The sequence below is a fragment of the Cryptomeria japonica genome, chromosome 8, assembly GCF_030272615.1.
Source record: "Cryptomeria japonica chromosome 8, Sugi_1.0, whole genome shotgun sequence".
In the NCBI taxonomy this organism is placed as follows: domain Eukaryota; kingdom Viridiplantae; phylum Streptophyta; class Pinopsida; order Cupressales; family Cupressaceae; genus Cryptomeria; species Cryptomeria japonica.
In genome coordinates, this window is record NC_081412.1 from 730,607,174 (window position 1) to 730,628,865 (window position 21,692).

Genomic DNA, 21,692 nt, shown 5'->3' on the forward strand with positions numbered 1-21,692 from the left:
AAAAAATGTAGTCACGCAAGCATGATTTAGATTGTGAGGTCCTACTTGGATGTTGATATGAGAAAGAGTTCAAGGGTCATCACTTCCCAAGTAACTGCAATTCCCACGTAACCCTTCCTTCAAAGCTTTCACCCATTAGGTATTTGTTTATAGTGAGTTATAATGCCAAGTTATTCTAGCCATACTCACTTTGGGTCGTTCCCTTCTCACGATTATTACTTGCTTGCAAAAGCAAATGGTCGGGAAGGCAGGCCCTCTAAAGGTGACACATAATCAAAAACATGAGCATGGTATTGAAGATCTGGATTTCTGATCACCCTAAGAAGGATGAGAGCATACTCTCCTACTCCAATGTCAAACTCAACAATCAAAACAAACATATATTAATTCCATCCTATTTAGAAATCATACTAGGAGCCTAAATATTAATTTCAAACACAAAGTTTAGTTGTAGTCCAAGGCAACCTGCAAAACCCAAGTCAGAAGTTTGATATGTTTAGTCTTTGACTATCGAACCTGCATAAAACATGTTAGTAGTTTCATTTTTTGTCTTTGCCATGCATATGCCAAGGTTCTGCATAGAGAATCAGTACCAAAAAAACCAAAAAGCAGAAACAACATGCAAAACAGAACACTTTGCAAGTAAAAACACACTACCTTTTACCTCTGTTTCTATCCCTACATAGGCGCAGAAGTCTTGACACAGGCACAGAATGCTTGACACAGGAGTAGATTGTCCTTGACACAGGCGCAGAATGCATAACACAGGCACAAAATGCTTGACACAGGCACATAAGTTCTCAGAAAACCCTGCATTACCCTGTTTCTTGGGTTTTTAACTTGCAAATCAACTCAAAGGCACTCAAAAGCATGGTTAAGTGGTTAGTTCATGGCGGGTTCACCAATTAATGTATCTAGGAATTCGGAAATCATCAAAGCAAATAGTATTAATAATCTAGCTCAATCACAAAAGCTCAAGTGCAATGATCAATCCTAACACACTTAATAAAGACACAAAAACAAAACATTCAATATTTGAAAATTAAGCAAACCAAGTGTAGATTTGAATGTCACCTTCATGTGGCTCCATTGTCCTTCTTTCTCCTTCAAATAGCTTTGTTGTGGATCTCACCTACTAGTGCATGATCATGATATGAAAGCAAGTAGACAAGATGATTGCTCAAGAATACTCGAAGCGTGATTGATTCGGGAATCGATTTGAAAAGTGATTCGTTCGATAATGTGATTCGAAAAAGTGATTTGTTCAATAATGTGATTCGAAAAAGTGATTCGTTCGATAATGTGATTCGAAAAAGTGATTCGTTCGATAATGTGATTAGTTGGGATTGAAGAAAATCATCCAATTTATAGACAAATTGGAGAGATGATCAAATTAGCATGAAGATATTCAAATGGAAATTGCAAATCAAGAATGTCAATTATGACAAATTTATGACAAATTTGCACTTTCTATGCAAAATTGATTGATTGTCAATTATGACAAAATTATGACAAATTTCTATGTCAAAAATTGATTGATTGTCAATTATGACAAATTATGACAAATTGAAATGTCATTCCCATGAAATTAGGAGAAAAATAGGAGGAAATTGAATTAGAAATTAGGAAAATTAGAAAAATTGGAAAATAGGAATTAGGAAATGAGGAAAATGAGGAAATTAGGAATTAGTGAATTAATTAATAATTTGTCATTTATTAATTAATTCACAAAGAGGGAATTTAGAAATTGATGAAAAACTAGGAAATTAGGAATTAGGAGAAATTAGGTAAATCAATTAATAATTTGTCATTTATTAATTAATTCACAAAAAGAGGAATAATTAGTTAGCCAATTAAATTAAACATTTAATTGCGACACAAAGACCTAGGATAAATAAATAAATCATTTATCCTAAAGAGAGAAATGACAAACAGGGTTAAATGAATAAAATCATGAAACCCTAAAAGATGAATTAGAAATGCAAGGATGACAATTAGGTCTTGACAAAGGATAATTGATATCGATTCGATTTGATCATGATTTTGAATTGATAAATGATTTGATTGACAAATACTTTGATTGACAAATGTGCCAATTAACGAGGAACAATGACTAATTGATCCAAATTGACAGAATTGAGAAAGATGACGATTGATGACAAATTGATTGCAAAAATGACAAAATTGACAAGGACAAAGATCAATGACAAAATAGATCACAAGACGACAAGATTGATGACAAATTGATCAAAAGACAAGAATCGTTGACAATTATCGATCACATGATGACATTTTGATAAGAGGACAAAACCCTAATTAGGATTGACGATGTCCAAAATGATGACAAATGAATACGCAGATAGATGCGACAGGATAAGATCGACCAAAATCATGACAAATATTGTGATCGACAAGCCCAAATTCAAGAGAGAGATAAATGAAGAATGCAGAAGGACTCGATGCTCACAAATGATAAAGACCAAGTGCGTGACATAGGAGAAATGTTAATGCGACGCAAAAACCCTAAAATAAGGCAATGTGCAAATGTTAAAGTACGATTCTGCAAGCGTTGACCATTTTTAGGTGTCTACATTTTGCCCCTCTTTGAGACATTGCAATTTTAAGTGTTGTTTCAAAGAACAATAATGAAAATGCCCCAGACAATGACAATGACATATGGATGCCCCCTCGAGGAATTGGCCGGAAACATCCAGAAAAGAGGCCAATTGATCGATAAGATTGAGAGAACATGATAGGATCAAACAGACTGTTAATCGGAGACCGAATGCACGAAGGACAAGCAATTGATGATGCAAAAGACCACAACCAGCATAAGATGGAGAGGGTGCACATCCATCTATGCACTGACAAAGATCTATAAATGAGAGAAAGAGAAGGAAAATTGCTCATTTGTACTATCCAAAGAGGAGAATTTGTTGCTCTGGAAAAGGACACTTGCAGAGAGATGGCGAACATTCCAATGGCAGATCACCTTGGAGAATGTGTACACACATACAGATGACCGAACAACGTGGGAGCAGCGGTATGTATCTCAAAAACCCATATTTTCAATTTTATGAATTTTGATCACTTGCGGGGCCCACAGAAAAGGCAGAAACTGACTTCTGTGCTTGTGTAGGGTGAATCCTGTGCTTGTGTAATGTCTTCTGCACTTGTGTAGGGGGACACAGGTGCAGGATATGTGACACAAGTGCAGGATACACAACACAGGCGCAGTTGTGCCCTAGGAACTCAATTTAGGTAAAAAACAACATGCAAATGATCCGGAAAGGGGGCATAAGGGTAGGATAGGTCAAAATAGATGAAAAACACCCTAATGTAGACATGAAATGAGGAAATGCAACCCATAGGAGCAAACCCTAAAACTAAAAAAATATTCCCCAATTGTGATGCAGAGTTGACAGTATCCATTGATCACGCGGGAGAACCGACCTGACTGCTTCATGCTACGACATAGGCTCAGGAGCACGGACAGAGATACATTAGCAAGACTTGGAATATACTATATCACATTCATGCCTGAGATTAGGGCAAACACAGGACTACTAACCGCGTTGGCAGAGCGCTGGCATTCAGAGACCTCCTCATTCCATCTGGTGACTGGAGAGGCGACTGTGACACTAGAGGATGTATGGCGTATCCTCCGCATTCTGATTCATGGGGAGATGGTAGAGTATGACCTAGCGACAGGGAGAGACACGTTGTGCAGATTATTTGAGTGTGACATAGATGATCTGGATATTGTGGAGAGGGAGATTGGCTAGGAGACCATGGCATCAGAGTACGATCGACGATATGTGGTGATAGCCGTGGTGATAGCATGTCTACTAGCAGGGGACAGACGAGGACATGGATTCCCTATTGGATGGGGAAGAGTGCTAGAGCGGTTGGCGATAGAGGGTACGGTGTATGCATGGGGACCATGTGTACTAGCTATGCTGTATTTTTAGTTGCATCAGATAGCATATCAGGGAGTGCAGACTTTGAGCAGTGGAGTCACATTGTTACAGGTATGGGCATTCAAGCACATAGCCATATGTTGACCAATTGCAGAGAGACAGGTATTACCACATCAATCATATGTGTACTGTTATGGGGGAGCACTGAGACAGGGTCCGTTTGGATACATACTGTATTGGTGACATGAGCTAGATAGATTGAGAGAGTTCACATGGAGGCCATATCATGATTGCCCTGGATGGTCAGATGATAGTGATGAGCTATCATATTGTAGATAGGAGAGGTACCTGATTGGGTGACCAGTGAATCGCTAGAGAGTGATTGAGATGTACCTGCTAGAGAGAGTCAGACGATAGTTTGGAGAGAGGCAGGATGTACCTAGGAGGACTGCACACTTTGCCCGATCTCACAGAGAGACGAGTCAATGGGGGAGTATGATTCAGCCACACATAGCATATGCTAACTTCACACAGCTACGACAGAGATAGTGGGAGTGGAGATCAGATGTGGAGGATGCCGAGATGATAGAGAAGTATGAGAGATGGTTTGCACGATGACGGCCAGTGCCATTGACAGATCCTGATATTCCAGTACTGAGGAGATAGGAGGACTTCCCACTCACAGGAGAGGAGGAGGGAGATGATGAGGATGAGGAGGATGAGGGTGGTGATGAGGATGGGGATGATGAGCACGGAGATGAGGATGAGCCAAATTCAGGCAAGCAGGAGGCATTGTAGGATATACCCATAGAGCCAGAGATAGCTAGCATAGAGGAGATGGAGATGTGCAGGGCTACCATAGTGAGTCAGCATGATCACATTGCGACATTAGAGAGATAGAATGCCATCTTGAGGATAGAGTAGGATCAACTCAGAGCAGAGATAGCCAGACTTACAGTGGCTCGAGATACAGTAGCTCAGGCACAGTGAGAAGAACAGAGAGTCACTGAGTATATTGGGTCGATCAGGGATGCCAGTGCACGTGAGATGGCACAGATGTTGGTAGAGACCGGAGAGGAGATACGCCATTAGAGGACACTATATGAGAGTGCAGTCCCACCAGAGCAGAGAGCTGCTTCATATTAGGCACGATCGAGGATAGAGAGTAGGGCACACTCTCGGAGGTCAGTGAGTAGCATGGGGGTGAGTGGACCTATGAGACCACCACAACCAGGACCAAGAGGGACATCATCCTTGAGACATGGAAAGGATGAGGAGGACAGAGGGAGCACCTAGTGACAGAGGCACGTGCTCCTTATGATGGACAAATGTAGTTTGACATTATGTAGTCAGCCTACGGGCCATACTTAGGACAGACAGTCCAATTTTGTACTCCGATATTATGGTGATATATGATATGATATGCATCGATATGATGGGATGCAATGTGTTATGATGTATGTTTATTTTCCATGTATGGATGACTTATGCACTGTTGATGTATGATTGTGGAACATGTATGGATATAGTTTTTTGTTTTTTTATGTGTTTTTGATGCATTTATAATATGAAATGGATAAAATGCTTGATGTGATGCTTGATGTAATGCAAATGTACTAACCAAATGGATGTAGGATGCAGGATATGTGCGTTTGGGGAAATCGGAGTACTAGACCGAATTGACTATCCGAATTGACGAAAGAAATGTTAGTAAGAAGAAATGAGACAAAGGATAGTTAGAGATGAAGAAAAACTTGCTTTCAGTAATGCACTTTTTAGGTGAGAACCTTTATTTTAATGTAGCAAAATGGATGTGTAGCATCATGGCATTGAAGGCCAGAGCTGAAATGCAACCCTTTTTGCAAAAGACAGACACATCACAGACAAACAGCAATCACAACAAAAAAGAAAGGGACCATGAACAATCCCGGTCACTCTAAATCACTCAGTGACATCATTGAGCAACATAGGAACATGATCGAAGCCAAAGATAAATCAATAAAAAGATAAGATGCACAAATTCCAACAAGTCAAACAAACATCTTGATCTTCATTGTCAAAAGTTGAAAGTGCTGATAGGACGATCATGCTGTCTGGTTTCAAGGAATGCGGTACCCCATCTAAGATAGGACACAGTCTAGTTTCGAGTATACCACACCCTATATAAGACCCATGATAGTAGTGACAAGGACAAATAAATTTGCGGTTGATTGATATGACAAGTGCGATCAGTTTGAATGTCTAGTTTGAGTGAAAAAGTTCATCTGTTTATGCATGATTTCATTAAAGCATAGCATTGGATTGTGAGTCATTGGATGTATTCTCAGTGAGCTATCTATGCACAGAGGGGTCATTTTATGTTTTGCTTTTCGAGATTTTATAATTTTTTTATGTTCATTTTTTCAGGACTTTATTTGACTTTTTAGGGATTTTTTTCAGGACATTATTTCAATTTTTTTTTGGATTATTTCAGGACATTTTTCAATGTTTTTTTTGAATTATTTTAGGACATTTTCAATTTTTATGATTTTAATTTAGGACATTTTTCAATTTTTATGATTTTATTTCAGGACATTTTTCAATTTTTTTGATTTTATTTCAGGACATTTTTCAATTTTTATGATTTTGCTCCCAGTGTCTAGCAAGACGAGGAATATGACAAGTGAATAAATAGGCTTGCTGAAATGATGGTGGATAGAGGGAAGACAAAGGCCTTTTATCATGGAGACAATGCGGATGCAATTTTCAAGGGCTATTGTGTGATGAGACAAGAGACTGGATATGACAATGTAAAGCAGTGACAAGGCATGAGGGAAATGTCAAGAGGTTTTTGAAACCATGTTTAAATTTTGTGTCCTTATGTCAGATCAAGATCAAGGAATGAAAAATAGTGTATGGATAGTGATAAGATATGGATAGGATAAGCAAGACCAAGAATAGGCTAAGGGACATGGACTGAAGGTTGGGATAGGATACGGGATAGTGGCAGAAAGTTGCAATAAGACAGGGAATATGGAAGAAAAGTTATAATAAGCAAATGGATAAATGACCAAAAGCTATGATGGACTAAAAGTTGCAAACAAGATGCATGATGCTCATGAAGATCCTCAGCCTTGTCAAGATCAAAGGTGGAAAGAGGAAATGGACATGAGGGACAATAGGATATAAAGGATAATGACAGGGGTTCGATAGGATAGTGAAGGGCAATAAGATATGAAGGAGGAAACCTGCCCCCAAGTGTGGTGTGCAAGAAGTTCATAGATTACGCATGACACCTGTTTGCCAGGTTTTCATCATGGTACTTGCCCAAGGCGCCTGTTTGCTAGGTTTTCACCAGTGGACGAATTATTTTTGCTTTACTTTTTTTTTTCTCACTTTTTTTTTTTTTTTTCACTTTTTTTTCTCGTATTTTGACTTTTTCAATAGAAGATGGACACATGATAGGGGATGGAAGAAGGACTCAAGTGTCTTTTTGTTTGGATAGTTGCCTTGAAAAGAAAAATGGACCATGACCTTTAAAAGCATGCTCAAAGACGTTGGTAGGATAAGGACATGGAAAAAGAGATGAAACTAAGGCACGAATTTATGCAAAGGATTGGACCAGAGGGATGGAAGGATGAAAAATATGCATTGGATAATGGATAGGGTATTGGAAGAATTGGGCTTCAGTGGATGGAAATGTTGGCAATATTGACATTGGCACACACCTTGAGGGGTGATGGACTGATGGAGGAAAAATGTATTTTGGATATTGAGATTTTGACGAAGGAATAGCTTGGAATTTTGGGACATACGGACCCAAAATGGAAGAAGGAGGTGATGGCAGAACAAATTTGAGAGGTTTGGATGGAGGAATAGCAACTTTGGATGCCAAGTTGGATGTTTCTTTAGGCTTTTGTGCTTCAAGGAGCCGCTTAGGGATCCACATGGTTTTTGATTTTTCATGCTTTTGTGGTTTCTTGGAGTGCATTGCTTGCACAAGGGATTTAGGAACCCATATATATTTTGACTTTGCTTTATTTTTCTCAGTGGGCCTTTGTGGCCTTTTGGATATATTTTTTTCTTTATAGATCATATTGTTCTTTGTTTTGACATGTCGTTTATATTGGACATGTTGATCCTTGAATACATGTGGATTGCTAGACTTATGACGTTTATACTAGGCATCCAAATTGCTTGGAGGGGGAAAGGAATGCATGGATGGATATGAATGAAATTGAGTTCTTTTGGATTGATGAAATTTACTCAAGGATGTGTGCCTTTTCTAACCTTGCATAGAGGAGGAAGGGATATAAGGACCTAAGATGGATGGAAAGTATGATGGGGAAGGTGTATGTTTTGATTTTGATGGAGGGATACCAACGTCTTGAGAGTGAGTTGTGTAGACATGACCCTTAAGATCCTCTTTGATATGGAGGGGTTCTTGCTTATGGAGATCTACTCCTTTGCCTTTATGAATATCTTGACTTGTAGGATACTCTTTTCTTTGGGAAGAAGACGCAAGTCCATTATGAGGTGGATATGATATGAGAGAAATATTGAGATCTTGAAGTGGATCGGATTGCACCAAAGTGGAAGAACCCATTATGCATGTCGAGGGTTCATGAACATCTTGCACTGACACATTAGAATCATGAGTGGAATTAGGATCATGAGGGGGACTAGGATTGTCTAGTGGACATGGTTCAATGATAGGCTCTTCAAGAGATGGAATGGGAGAAATAATGGGATCATCAAAAGGAATGAGATCTTGGAGTGTATATGGAGCATTAAGACAAGGAGATGGAGGAACAAAAAGATCTTGTGGAGGATTTAAAGGAATAATTTGATCTTGACAAGGAGGAAGATCATTGGAATCCTCTTTAAAGGTGCTTTGTTCTTGACTTTCAATGGGATCATCATAAAGGATGGAAGGGATATCTGGAATGTCAATGGGATTTGAAAGGACATTTTTTTTTTTTTTATGAAATGGAAGGGGATCATTTGGGATTGGATGGACTGGGATATCTTGATCTTTCTCGGGGAATGGAGTGTCAATAGGACTTTGGATAGGATGGACAAGAATAGGGGAATCATCGTGAGTGTCTGGGAACATGGGGTCCTGATCAACAATTGGATGGGATGATAAGGTTTCAGGATCTTGATCTTGATCTATTTCAAGACACATTTCTTCATGCTCTAAATTATCCTCTTGACATGGGGTTGGACTTTGGATATGCATGGGGGATTCTGACAAGGGATCAATGTTTTGGCATGAAGAAAATACACTTTGAACATTTGTGATGGATTCTGGCAAGGAATCAATGCTTGAACATGAGGAAGAGGGACTTCGAATGGGGTCCTCTAAAATAGGTAATGGCAATAAAGTGCATGGTGGCATTGGGTCTTGTATGTCTGAAACATGACAAGGATGTGCATGATGAATTGGATTATCTTGGCAATCAATTATGGATAGCCCTTGGGTAATTTCATCCTTGGGTGTATTGTTTGATGAGGACAATATGGAAGGTTCTTGTGAAACTTCTAGAGGTGTAGGGATAGATGCCATTGGAGAGTCAATTTGTTTGTGGGGGGATGAGGCATTGCTAGACATAATTGTATTATCTTGATCTTCCTCAAAGAACTCACTTGGTAATTTCTTGAAGAGAATTGCAATAAAGCCACCTTTCTTTCAAGGTTTTGACATAGGTTTATCTGGAATTTGAACATGTTTTTGGTTTGATGTCATGTTTTGATTTCGAACTAGATGTTGATCAAATTGGTTTGACATGTTCAAAATTTGGCTTGGTGCATGTTGCAAGTTTTGTTTTTGAATGTTTGGTTGCGGTTGTTGACATTGATATGTTGATTGAACTTGTTGATATTCCACCATTGGTTGAACTATTTGTGGACATTGTATAGTTGGTTGGACATATTGTTGAAATTGGACCATTGGTTGTGTTGGTTGTATATGTTGAAATTGTTGAACAATTGGTTGTGATGGTTGAAAATCTGATTGATAGTAAACACCTTCTTGTTCTTGTTGTGGAGGCACATAATGTTGAAATTGATGTTGTCTCTTTTCTTGAAATTGTTTCATCATCTCTATTTGTGAGAGGAGAGCTGGTATGTCTGATCAATCAAGAAGAGATCTTACATCAATTGGCTCAATTTTTGGATTTTGACCTGGAAATTTTTGAAACATTTTGGACATTTGTGATCTATTCTTCTCAATGTTTTTCACTTTTTGTTCCAAAATCTCATTTTCTTGAGCTAGTTTCTCCTCTAGTTTTTGTATTTGGAGACTTGTTTCATCATAAACAGTTTGATCTAAGTTCTGAGACATGTAGAGATTGGATTGATATGATTGATTGCTCAATTGTGATGACATGGCTTCGTAAGAAGGTTGAGACCTCATTTCAACAAACATGTCACTATGCAATGCAACTAATGGGATTGACAAATGCAACCTAAAGGGATGACAATGCAATCTATGGCAAGAATGCAACCTATGTTTTTGTTGTTTTTCAAGATTTGGAAAAACTTTTTGGAATGCAAACCTAAAGACTCAACCTTGGGAAGTTGAAATGAAGCCAAGACCTTAAAGGACAAAGGACCAAATGACAATAGGACAAATTGAAAATATCTCCCCTATATGCTTGGATACTAAGCTAGGTTTGACCAAATGACAATAATGACAAAAGGAGAAAAGGTTTGATAAGGTCTAGACTTCCTAACAATGACTTAGGGTTTATCAAAGATTTGGATTACTCAAGTATGACAAAACCTAGTTTTGACACTATATGCAAAGGGACAATTACTATGTAAATGATCCTAATATGATATGATAATGACCTAAGCCTAGGTTGAATTATGAAATGGTATTACTCTAATGCAAGAGGACACATGCAAATGGATGACCCTTATTGATATGCAAAGGAGTATGACCTAGATGAAACCTAACCTTGGTAGTTGACAATGAATTTGCAAAATGCAAACCTAGGATGAACCTAAATCTAAGTGACATGAATGTTGAGACAAGATTTTGAAAAATGTTTGACAACCATGTTTGAAGATGTTTTGAACCTTGTTGGATGAAATGTTTTTGTGTTTAGCCTTGTTTTAAATCAATTTGCCTTGTTTTTGAAATGAGACACAACTCAACTTTTGACAAATAAATAAGACAAGATATTTCAACTTAGACTCAAGACAATCATGCTCATTCACACATTTCTTATGGTAGGCAAGGAAATTAGGTACTTGAGAGGTAGACTCGTTATGGGATTCAAGGAGAATACATAGATGCTTGACCCCATGGGCTCCCCTCCATGGCACTCACTTCTCAGGGCAGCCAAGCATCAGTCCCCATGGAAATCTCCCCATGGCGAACTTAGTATCTCTTCCAAGTATCCAAACTTGTCCTTCTCAAGCAACTAGAAGGATTTTTGGCCTCTAAATACAAGGTGTTTAGTAAGGATTTCTATTAAGCGTTACTCCTCGACGTCACACAAGTGTGATTGAGACATTAAGCCCACCAAGATACCAAACAAATGTAGTCGCACAAGCACGATTTAGATCATGAGGTCCTACTTAGATGTCGATATGAGAAAGAGTTCAAGGGTCATCACTTCCCAAGTAACTGCAATTCCCACGTAACCCTTCCTTCAAAGCTTTCACCCATTAGGTATTTTTTTATAGTGAGTTAGAATGCCAAGGTATTCTAGCCGTACTTACTTTGGGTCGTTCCCTTCTCATGATTATCACTTGTTTGCAAAAGCAAATGGTCGGGAAGGTAGGCCCTCTAAAGGTGACACACAATCAAAAACATGAGCATGGTATTGAAGATCTGGATTTCTGATCACCCTAAGAAGGATGAGAGCATACTCTCCTACTCCAATGTCAAACTCAACAATCAAAGCAAACATATATTAATTCCATCCTATTTAGAAATCATACTAGGAGCCTAAATATTAATTTCAAACACAAAGTTTAGTTGTAGTCCAAGGCAACCTGCAAAACCCAAGTCAGAAGTTTGATATGTTTAGTCTTTGACTATTGAACTTGCATAAAATGTGTTAGTAGTTTCATTTGTTGTCTTTGCCATGTGTATGCCAAGGTTCTACATAGAGAATCAGTACCAAAAAAACCAAAAAGCAGAAGCAACATGCAAAACAGAACACTTTGCAAGTAAAAACACACTACCTTTTACCTCTATTTCTATCCCTACATAGGCGCAAAAGTCTTGACACAGGTGCAGAATGCTTGACATAGGCGCAGATTGTCCTTGATACAGGCACAAAATGCACAACACAAGCACAGAATGCTTGACACAGGCGCAGAAGTTCTCAGAAAACCCTGCATTACCCTGTTTCTTGGGTTTTTAACCTACAAATCAACTCAAAGGCACTCAAAAGCATGGTTAAGTGGTTAGTTCACATCGACTTCACCAATTAATGTAGCTAGGAATTCGGAAATCATCAAAGCAAATAGTATTAATAATCTAGCTCAATCACAAAAGCTCAAATCCAATGATCAATCCTAACACACTCAATAAAGACACGAAAACAAAACATTCAATATTTGAAAATTAAGCAAACCAAGTGCAGATTTGAATGTCTCCTTCCTGTGGCTCCATTGTCCTTCTTTCTCCTTCAAATAGCTTTGTTGTGGATCTCACCTACTAGTGCATGATCATGATATGAAAGCAAGTAGACAAGATGATTTCTCAAGAATACTCGAAGCGTGATTGATTCGGGAATCGATTTGAAAAGTGATTCGTTCGATAATGTGATTCGAAAAAGTGATTTGTTCGATAATGTGATTCGAAAAAGTGATTCGTTCAATAATGTGATTCGAAAAAGTGATTCGTTCGATAATGTGATTAGTTGGGATTGAAGAAAATCATCCAATTTATAGACAAATTGGAGAGATGATCAAATTAGCATGAAGATATTCAAATGGAATTTGCAAATCAAGAATGTCAATTATGACAAATTTATGACAAATTTGCACTTTCTATGCAAAATTGATTGATTGTCAATTATGACAAAATTATGACAAATTTCTATGTCAAAAATTGACTGATTGTCAATTATGACAAATTATGACAAATTGAAATGTCATTCCCATGAAATTAGGAGAAAAATAGGAGGAAATTGAATTAGAAATTAGGAAAATTAGAAAAATTGGAAAATAGGAATTAGGAAATGAGGAAAATGAGGAAATTAGGAATTAGTGAATTAATTAATAATTTGTCATTTATTAATTAATTCACAAAGAGGGAATTTAGAAATTGATGAAAAACTAGGAAATTAGGAATTAGGAGAAATTAGGTAAATCAATTAATAATTTGTCATTTATTAATTAATTCACAAAAAGAGGAATAATTAGTTAGCCAATTAAATTAAACATTTAATTGCGACACGAAGACCTAGGATAAATAAATAAATCATTTAACCTAAAGAGAGAAATGACAAACAGGGTTAAATGAATAAAATCATGAAACCCTAAAAGATGAATTAGAAATGCGAGGATGACAATTAGGTCTTGACAAAGGATAATTGATATCGATTCGATTTGATCATGATTTTGAATTGATAAATGATTTGATTGACAAATACTTTGATTGACAAATGTGCCAATTAACGAGGAACAATGACTAATTGATCCAAATTGACACAATTGAGAAAGACGACGATTGATGACAAATTGATTGCAAAAATGACAAAATTGACAAGGACAAAGATCAATGACAAAATAGATCACAAGACGACAAGATTGATGACAAATTGATCAAAAGACAAGAATCGTTGACAATTATCGATCACATGATGACATTTTGATAAGAGGACAAAACCCTAATTAGGATTGACAATGTCCAAAATGATGACAAATGAATATGCAGATAGATGCGACATGATAAGATCGACCAAAATCATGACAAATATTGTTATCGACAAGACCAAATTCGAGAGCGAGATAAATGAAGAACGCAGAAGAAGGACTCGATGCTCGCAAATGATAAAGACCAAGTGCATGACATATGAGAAATGTTAATGCGATGCAAAAACCCTAAAATAAGGCAATGCGCAAATGTTAAAGTATGATTCTGCAAGTGTTGACCATTTTTAGGTGTCTACAGTTGGTGTAAATAATTATTCATCATGGATATTATTACACCTTACGTAAGTTTACTTAGGTACATGCATTTAATTGTAGTTTGGGTATGAGACACTTGGGTGTTTGTGCCACATTGGGATAGTGTGTTTAGGAGAATTTCCACCTTTTATGGTGTTGATCTTATCTTGTTATTACATTACACATCATGTGGAATATTATATTGTTTCTCCTACCTACCCATACCTATTTCCTACCTACCCTTGTTTCTTATTGAGCCACATGTCATGTTTGTGTGCTCACATATCCATAAGCCTTGCCTATATAAGCAAGCTCATCTACATTGTTTGTATGAGCAATCATTGAACATCTTGTAATGATCTAGTTGATCATATTTTGCATCTTGATAGAATATAGTTTATTCCTATCATATATTTTGTCTCTCTTATTTGTTCTTTCCATTGCCTCTTGATCTTGGCAAATTATCACAATGAGGCCATCTTGCATTTCTTAGTTGGATTGTAGACTTTAGTGCATTCCCCTAAGTTGCACTTAAGGGGGGGTGTTGGTGTAAATAATTATTCATCATGGATATTATTACACCTTACTTAAGTTTACTTAGATACATGCATTTAATAGTAGTTTGGGTATGAGACACTTGGGTGTTTGTGCCACATTGGGATAGTGTGTGTACGAGAATTTCTACCTTTTATGGTATTGATCTTATCTTGTTGTTACATTCCACCTCATGTGGAATATTATATTATTTCTCCTAACTACCCACACCTATTTCCTACCTACCCCTATTTCTTATTGAGCCACATGTCATGTTTGTGTGCTCACATATCCCTAGCCTTGCCTATATAAGCAGGCTCATTGACATTGTTTGTACGGGCAATGAATCAACATCTTATAATGATCCTCCATCTTGATAGAATACTGTATGCGGGAAAAGCGGGTCGATAGAACTTAAAATGTGAAAAATGGAGTTCTAGGGAACCTTGCTCACACACCCACAGGACTTCTTGGTGCAAGCTATGGAGTCATGAAGTCTGGCTCAGCTTCCCAAGGTTGGTTCCATGGTTCTCTATCTCACAAGGTCCCTCAAACCAAAGTCTTTGCTCTCAGATCACTGAGCAAAGTGGTTTAGGGATGACAAATGCAAGAACGAGGGATGCTTTGGTTGATTTTAAGATGAAATGCATCCTAAGCTATGCATGATCCTATAAATGCAATAAACTAGATTATAAGATGTCAAGATTAGTAACAAGACTATCCTAGCATGCTATATTAGTTTATGATTGAGCTAAATGATAAAGAAAATACTCTAAACATGCATATTTAGATTAATTCCTATTGAAAAGAGAGGCTAATTGATGAGCACAAATGATATATTAAAAGCCTGGATGGATTTTAGTATAAGTGTGATGCTAAAGACTTGGATCTTTGAAAATGGAGGAATGAGAGCTCTATTTATAGCAAAAATAGGGCAATGAATGGCTAGGATTGAAAGAGGCAATCAAGGGTTGAGTTTGAAAGTTGGGAATCCATGTTTGCAATTTGCACCAATGAAATGGTGACAATTGTCAACATAAGGTTGGTTGAGAGGAGATGTAAGAAGAATTAAATGCTTGAGAGGACCTCATGGTTACCCTAGGGGTTAAGGGTTAAAGTTAAGTTAAGATTACCCATTGGATAAAGCTTTTATCCAAAGGATAAACTCTTGTGCAAAGGTTTAAGGATAACCATGGTCAAAGCAATAAATGCTTGATGAGACCCTTGGGTTACATGGAGGTTGAGTTTAGGGAAATTATTTAACCATGCTAGAGGGTTGAGTTAACCATTAATGGTTATGAGGACTTTGGGGACAAATTTGTAAGAGTCCTTCCAAATCTGGGGGTATTCAACAAGTTAGCTTGTTTAATGGATAAAGGCTTTAATGCTTTTAGAAAACTTTTACTCCAAATTTGAGAAGTGACCTCCTCAAATTTAGGGAAAGGGGATAATGAATGGGTTTGGGTTAATTGATTAGGATTAGATGGATTCTAGAAGAAATTAGGAGGGGGGTTAGGATGCAAGTGGGAGATGTATGATTTTGCAAGTGGATGAAAGGGTAATAGGATTTAATTGAGTAAAATGAATTTAATTCAATTTGGTTGCAATTGGGGAAATTAAATAAATGATATTTATTCAATTTAGGATAACTATTTTAATTAAATTTGAATTTAATAAAAAAGTGGATAGGGAATCTAATTGAATAAAATGATTTATTCTATTAAATGGTAAAAAGAGGCCTAGTGAATTTAATTGAGTATTTTACTTAATTAAATAGAGGAATGTGGGTTTTTTTAATTAAATTGGATTTAATTAAATAGAGAAATGAACATAAAATATTCATTTAGGAATATGGTCATTTTTATACGTCTACAAATACAATTTATTCCTATCATATATTTTGTCTCTCTTATTTGTGCTTTCCATTGCCTCTAGATCTTAGCAAAATTTCACACCTTTTGATGACTGAAAACTTTTGAGATCATCTTTTTTAAAAGAAACCTAACTTTATTTCTCCTTCGATATCATTTGTGGCGGCTACAATCCTTTTTGAATGCACGATCTTATTTATAACAGTGATTCTTTTGACAAGGTACCTTGGTCTTCTTTTATTTTGGGCTGATGAAAAGCTTCACATACTTTCAGACTGGTGGCATAGTTTTTAGCGGCTTCATCTTTTGATCTCTTTAATATTTTTGCTACAATGGCTTTCCAGATTTCTTCATAAAAACTATGAACACTTTCTCCAATTGATTTCGTGTTCTCTCTTTTAACAAATTTGTTACATCTTGACAAGAACCTCATGTAAATCCCAAACTGAGCTTCAACTCCAATGGCTATATGAGATGTCCCTAAACGTACTTGGCTTTGAGACCATGTAGAAAATTGAGGAGTACAATGTGTTCTCTGTTAAAACTTGAATTTGCAGATGCTCCAGCCATAACACATTCATCCAATTTATACTATTCCATTCTACATCTACAATGGATTGATATTTTGTTGGATTTGACAACCAGACTTTTGCATTTTCCTTTGAAACTACTGCGGATAATTCATAAGTGCCATAGGTGGGAATCCCTCATTGGGTGATTGGGGAAGGCAAAAAACACCTATGCTGATATCCGATGGGTTTCACCCATCAGGCCCCACCTTGTGCAAATGTCATTTTTACTTCTAAAGTTTTTTAAAATAAAAATGGTTTACCCTTTTTGAAAAAAACTTTTATTCCTTTTGGAAATATATTAAATCTTTTATTTAAAAGATTTACAAAATAGGCTCTCCATAAAACTTGTTATATATTTTGTAAAAATTGAAATCCGAGCATTCATATTTTACCCTCTTGAAAATAAAATTTTATTTTCTTTTATAGTAATCTTGCATATAACACGTCAACGCCAACTAAAAATTTGTGTTAATATTTAAAAAAAGAAGTCATTTGAAATCTTATAACACACATAAATAAATATGTTATAACAATATGATTTTAATTTAAAGAAAAATAATATCTAAATTAATATATCAAAATTAATAATTTTATGCAGGAAAAAATTAAAATAAGATGTGAATAAAATGACTCTCATATGACATGAACACATTTGGTTCCAAAATTCTGCACTAGGTTGAATAAATCATAATCATTTTAGGGAAATGGTTAGCTTAGTGTAATGATCCTATAATAAAGAGAACCGTTAATATCCAAATGTCATTATTTAAAGAAAATTCAAAATCGTACATAATGGAATTATTTAAATTTACTTTAAAATGATATAGTAAATAATATCATAAGGTTCTAAAATTTAACATGGTAGTGCTTGGATGTACACTAAATGCAAAGAAATCACTAATTTGACATAATTATACTCAAATGAAATGAATTATGGTTTAGAAGGGCGTACCTAAAAATTCAACTTTTGAATACATATACATACCTAGAAATTGACCTCTTAACGTGTTCATAGGTTTTCAGGAGCTGATCATAGGTAGTGCATACAATTGTATCAAGAAATCCGCATTGTGGCATTAATCTATAACTCTAAAATCTTAAAATTTCAGGGTTCCAATAGATAGCATCTCACCTTCTATAAATCTCAGTCATTGTTTCTCTAAAAAAAAAGCATCTCCCTCTCCTCAAATTGGTTCTACTCATAAGGATACTCTAGTTCAAGATAAGATGGTTAAAATCTCTTTCAAAGATCTCCCTCTCAAAGGTGAGACTTTAAAGAGTAATTTTAATCCTTATCCTAGAGAGTTTATTCCCCATGTAGATCCTTGGATGATATAGGATGATATGACCTTTCCTAGTAATACTCTTTCTTCTAAAACGTCAATGCCTACCCATAGTCTCCCTCCTAAAATTGATCTTATCCATGATAACATTTTAGTGCAAGGAGAAACTATCAAGAATCCTTCCAACAAGCTTATTCATTCTTCTTCTAAGGACACCTCTGATATTCCTAAACCATCTTCAATAAATTTGATACATGTGAATGAAACACCTAATAAACCCCTCTTCACAGTTCAAGGTTCTTGTCCTTCTCAAAATTCCTCACGTAAGCGTATCTTAGTAGTTGAAGGTGGTTATGCTAATGATTCTTTTTTCACTCCTAAGAAACCTATTATTACTATGCAAGGAGGTTATTCTACTAAGAGCCCTTATGAGTATGTTAAGAAAATTAGTGGAGAGAGTTATCATACGGTTGCTCATACCTACAACACAAGAAAAAGTAGGCAACCTAGTCCTCCTCCAGTTATCCCAACTTCACTTCCTCTCTCTCAACCTACCCTTCCACAAGCACCTCATATATCAAATCTTAGTAAGGAGTATGATCTCATTGAGCAAATTAAGGCCACTCCTACTAAGATTTCTATTTGGGATTTGGTTCAAACTTCACCTGCCTATCATGGGATGTTACAAGATGCTTTGAAAAACTTAGATGTCCCACCTCTAGTGACACCTAATAACATGTCCACTTTCATTGATCCTACAAACAAATCCAAAACTCAAATTGTATTCACACAAGATGAGTTACCTTCTCCTGAAATCTAAAAACAATATGATCCTCTTATGATTGTGGTTATTATCCATGATAGTGCTATAAGATGAACCCTTGTGGACAATGAATCTAGCCTTAATGTTTATGGTGTAAACTTATTGGATAATATTAAAGTGGATCGTTCTCTCATCGAATCTTCTTCTCTTACTATTCGAGGTTTTGATGATATTGCTCAACAATGTCTAGGTGTCATAACCTTGCCTATTAAGGTAGGTCCTATTATGTTACCTACACCCATTCATGTTATGCCTAGTAATTTGACATATAACCTTCTATTAGGGAGACCTTGGATTCATAGCATGCAAGCTATCACCTCAACTTTGCATTGGCAAGTCAAATTCATTTATAACATATGAAATACACTTTGTTAGCTAATACCAAACTTCAAGAAGCATTGGAATTTGGATCTTCTTATTCAACTAATTCCCATTCTTCTTCCAATCCTTCTACTTCTTCAAATACATCCATTCCCTTCGATGATGTTGTTCCTTCTAGTACTCCTAGTTCTTCTACTTAATTGGAATCTCCTCCCAAAGCTATCTTTTCTCCCGCAGAAGTGCTCGCAAATGATGATTGGGGATATCTAGACTTTACCCCTAGTTTTATGGGAGAGTATAGGGTAACTTGCAATGGATCTAAGACTGAGAAGGAGAAACCTAAGGAGGAAACCAAGGAGAAACCTACTTTGTCTAAACAACTAAGTAACCACTTTGTGGCTGCTTCTAATTCAAACACTTCTTCAAATCCTTCCTCTAATTCATATAGCACTGAGACCTATGAGGTGCAACCATCTCCTTCTGATTTGTCATCGCTTTATGGTCCTTGTTTTCACATTTTAGCTAAGAGTGTCTATGATGGAAATGGTTGTGGCACAAATGAACAAGGAATTAAAGTTCTTTTAGAACACAATACACATGAAGCTTCATTTGGACTTGGATATAATCCTTCTAAACCCACCAAAGCATCTAAAAGACCATCTCTCAATGTGAATGCTATATTTAGTAGTGATGATAACCCCACCTCAATTAAATCATCTTTTACTTCTTTCAAGATTCATCCCCCTCATAAGGAAATCTTGGTGACGAATAAATCTCTTTATGAATCTCCCCAAGAGATTTCTAATCCCACTTATGAGGCTTTATTTTCTACTCATTCTAAAATACCTTCTTCTAGGAATAAGGTCCTAATGAATTATACTTATCCCTCTCATAAGATTTTTTGTGTGCGTGAAAAGTATGATTTGGTGGCCTATTATTCTCCTATAAACTTCTCTCTTTATAAAGAATTTTTAACGTTCATCTTTTTATACATGTTTTTAATCTCACTTATAGTAGAGCATTTAACATGTCATATTCAAATACCTCATTCAATATATCATGTCTTTAAATAATATTAATGGCTATTATGTTGCTCATCATTATGTGACATTGGTAGCTCACTTACTGGGGGCTCATTGTCATTCATGATGGTACAATTTAATGTGCAATCATACTTTTGAAAGCAACATAATAGCGTATTTATATCTCATCTCTTCTCCCTATATATATAGGGGGCAAGTGATTTCAAACATATCTCCTTCTTAAGATTGAAATTTCCCCTTTGTGAACTAGTTTCTTCTATAAGGATTTCTTATTGTTTGTAGAGGTGTATTCATATTTGAATTCCTTCTCTCATATTGGAACAAGCATCCCCATTGGGGATCTTAAGTACATAGCCTTAATTGAGACCTCCTCCTTGGTGTTGGAAGTCTTTGATCATTCATCAATTTATTTTCTTCATTTAGTAGTATCTTTTATAATAAACCCTTCTATTTTGTGCATGTGCATATCCCTGATGAGGATCTCTTTCCTCTTTTTAGAAGAGTGTTGTTATAAATAATCTCGTTTTGATGTCATCTCAATCTTTTGCTCTTTTCGAAACTCTTGCATTCATTCATTCTAGAAGATGTTATATTTTTCTAAGACAACTTCTCTTGGAGGTAGATGTCTTTTGAACAAATATCTCTTCTCCTCCAAGGATCTCCTTTACACTTATGTAGCAAGATATCTCTTTTGAAATATCTTATCCTTGCTTAAAGAGTATTCCCTCTCTTGATTGGATTTATGACATTGTTGCATGATGGATATATTCTTGGTGTTGAAGGTAGGTATCCTTGTTCTACTTTCACACACATGCATGAGGTGTTCTCACTCTCCTCCCTTACATAAATAACCCAGATAGACTCTGGGGTATATTCCTCCATGTCCTTCTCTCCATGGATCACCTAGTTTTAGGGGCAAGATGTCGATGGTTCATTTTCTCTTCTCATGGATAACCAAAGTTTGTATTCATGATTTTTGTCTCTTCTTCCTCCTCTTTGCATTTGTCTACATTTAAATATTTCATCTTGCATTAGAGAGCTCTCAAATCCTCACACTCTTTGTTGTGTTGGAATTGAGGGTTAGTTATCTTTCATACCAAATGATTCTCCATTAGTTTTTGATCTTGTATCAAATCTTCTTGTGAGCATTTGTCATCAATCTTCTTTCACAATTTGATGTGGTAAACATGATACCCTATTTCAACTCAC